The sequence below is a fragment of the Rhinopithecus bieti genome, unplaced genomic scaffold (genome assembly GCF_001698545.2).
Source record: "Rhinopithecus bieti isolate Rb0 unplaced genomic scaffold, ASM169854v2 scaffold_40312, whole genome shotgun sequence".
Taxonomy (NCBI): domain Eukaryota; kingdom Metazoa; phylum Chordata; class Mammalia; order Primates; family Cercopithecidae; genus Rhinopithecus; species Rhinopithecus bieti.
The window spans coordinates 40,093-43,420 of NW_016816431.1; positions in this window are offsets into that span (position 1 = coordinate 40,093).

The window sequence follows — 3,328 nt, forward strand, 5'->3', positions numbered from 1 at the left end:
TCTCGGCCTCCCAAAGTGCTGGGATTACAGGCGTGAGCCACCGCGCCCGGCCACTTTTTTAATTTTTAGTAGAGAAGGGGTTTCACTATGTTGGCCAGGCTGGTCTTGAACTTCTGACCTCAAGTAATCCACCCTCCTCGGCCTTCCAGAGTGCTAGTACTACAGACATGAGCCACCGTGCCTGCTCAGTTTTTCTATTTTTAGTAGAGACAGGGTATCACTGTGTTGGCCAGCCTGGTCTTGGACTCCTGAGCCCAAGTGATCCTTAGGGTCTGGGCTGAGGATTGGTCAGGGCTGGGTCTGTACCCTGAAGGGGAGCTCATTCCAGCCCAGCTCTCCACTGCAGGAGCATGTGTGTGGGCTCCTCCAGGAGAGAAGTGGGAGTTTTCCTATAGGAGTTTATTGTCCCTTCTGCAGTGGGCAGTAGCGGGGACCACATTTCCTCAGGGTGAGGTCTCCTTTGTATGTTTCATTGTGTTACAGGGAGGGGGTGTCTTGATTCTGAGCAATAAACAACATGTTTCTAACATTCAGGACTGACTTCTAAACACTCTTGATATATGAGGAAGAAACCCAGAAGAGGAAGAGGAAAGCAGAGGAGTCAGGGATGGCTCTTTCTCAGGTGAGATGATATTCTCGGTGGATTGTTCTGTCTCCTTCCCTTCAGAAATGCTGGTCCTTGGAGTTGGGAATCTTCTCTGAGTCTGAAGCGTCCTGCCTGAGAAGTTTGCTCTCACTCACCCATGCCTTCCCTCAGTCCCTCTCATATTGCTTATATTTTCTCTCTCATGACCCAGTGACTTGAACTTGGGAAGAGGCAGCACTGGGCATGGGCCTGGGAAGGGCTCACACCCAGACATGGATGGAGACGGGGTGAGGGTCCCTTGGTGTCAGTGCTGTTGGGCAGCAGGGATTGTTCAGGGGCCACATCTGGATGCTCTGTCAGCTCTCTGTGGACCAGGATTAGAGCAGCTGCTGATGGAAGTCTATCGGGGAACCTGGCCCCGATATTTCAACGTGGGTTCTTTTCTATTTTCCTTAAGTGTCAGCCAGTCTGAGAAATAAAGGGAAAGAGTACAAAAGAGAAATTTGAAAGCTGTGTGTCTGGGGGACACATCCCATGTCAGCAGGTTCCGTGATGCCCCCCAAGCCGCAAAGCCAGCAAGTTTTTATTAGTGATTTTCAAAGGGGAGGGAGTGTACGAATAGGATGTAGGTCACAGAGATCACATGCTTCACAAGGTAATCAAATATCAGAAGGCAAATGGAGGTAGGGCGAGATCACAGGACCAGGGTGAAATAAAAATTGCTATTGACGTTTCAGGCATGCATTGTCATTGATAATGTCTTATCAGGAGACAGGGTTTGAGAGCAGGCAACCAGTTTCACTAAAAATTTACTAGGCAGGAATTTCCTCATCCTAATAGGCCTGGGAGCACGACGGGTGACCGGGGTTTACTTCATCCCTTATGTGCAACTGTAAAAGACAGACATTCCTGCAGCGGCCATTTTAGAGGCCTACCCCTAGGAACGCATTCTCTTTCCCAGAGCTGTTCCTTGCTGAGAAAAAGAATTCAGCGATATTTCTCCTATTCGCTTTTGAAAGAAGAGAAATATGGCTCTGTTCCACCCGGCTCTCAGGCATTCAGACCTAATGGTTATCTCCCGTGTTCCCTGAACATCACTATTATCCTATTTTCTTTTCAAGGTGCCCAGATTTCACATGGTTTAAACACACATCGTTTAGGAACAATTAGTGAAGTTAACGCAATCATCACAGGGTCCCAAGGTGACATACATCCTCAGATTATGAAGATGATGGGATTAAAGAGATTAAAGTAAAGACAGGCATAGGAAATCACAAGAGTATTGACTGGGGAAGTGATAACTGTCCATGAAATCTTCACAGTTTATGTTCAGAGATTGTAGTAAAGACAGGTGTAAGAAATTATAAAAGTATTAATTTGGGGAACTAATAAATGTCCATGAAATCTTCACAATTCATGTTCTTCTGCCGCAGCTTCAGCCAGTCCCTCCATTTGGGATCCCTGACTTCTCGCAACAGAAGTCATGTATTACTATGCACAAAGTATGTGGTAAATTCTAGAAAAGGCGACCAATATGGAGAAATGTTTCTGCCTAATTTTATACTACGTTTTTAGGTAATTGAGTGAGTTACTGTGTTTCTGACTCCAAAAATCTTACTAATTAGAATGGAAAGTTCATACATAGACATGAATGACGGTGTGTGACTAGAGCAGGGCTTGTCATCCCCTCCAGCTTCAGCCATGCGTAGAATGGTCAGCCTCCGGATGGAGCAGAGCAGGGGTGTCGTCCTCAGCAGCAGCTTGGTCTCATCTCAAGATCAGCCCAGTTGGATGATCTGGGTCTTGCTGGCTGGTCCACTTGTCCTGAGCTGCTGGTTTTAGCTGACTGTGGTGGATCTAAGGCACGATTCCTGCAAGTTTAACAGCAGTGGGTGTGGATGAGATTACAGTATAGGGCTCATCCTATATGGGTCCTAGAGAAATTGGATTCTACTTTTTAACCTAAACAGAGTCTCCAGGTTTAAAGGGGTGTACTGGATCTGTCAGATTTACAGGCATTCTTTCTCGTATTCAGTGATGGACTTATTGCATGGCTATTCTTAAAGCCTGCATTTGCTTTCTTAAAGTTAATTCCTCTAGTTGTTGGAGTTCACTTTTAATTTGACTTATGATTGGACGAGGCCGACTGAACAAACTCTCATAAGGTGAATACCTAGTTTGTTTGATGGGGGTGCACCTGACTCCGAGGAGGACCATTGGAAAGACCTGATCTTATCTCAGATGAGTTTCTTGGCAGGATTTCTTCAGTAGCTGCTTGAGTATCCAGTCATACATTTTGCTTTCCTTGAGCTTTGCAGCTGACAGTCTGTGTGTAACTTCTATTTTATTGCTAGCAGTCTTGTAAATCTTGCACTATTTCAGCTACAGATGCCAGCCTATTGTCTGACTTTAAAGTTAGAGGCAGTCCAAACCTGTGGATAATGTCTTTTATCAGTACTTTAGTCACTTCTGCTTTCTCTGTCCTGGTGGGAAAGTCTTAACTTACCTTGAAAAGGTATGAATAAGCACTAGCATATACCAATAGCCTCTGGCATGGGGCAGTTCAGTAAAGTTTATATAGAAGTTTCACAAGGCCTGGCTCCTGCTTCTTGAATTCTTGGGGCTGAGAGGGCCCCTGTCATGGGTTATTCTGAGCACAGGTTAAGCATTGTTTACAGACGGCTGGAGTGACAGCAGAGAGCCGTAGCACATAGAAATGGCACTTGCGTGGCTCAGCACGGT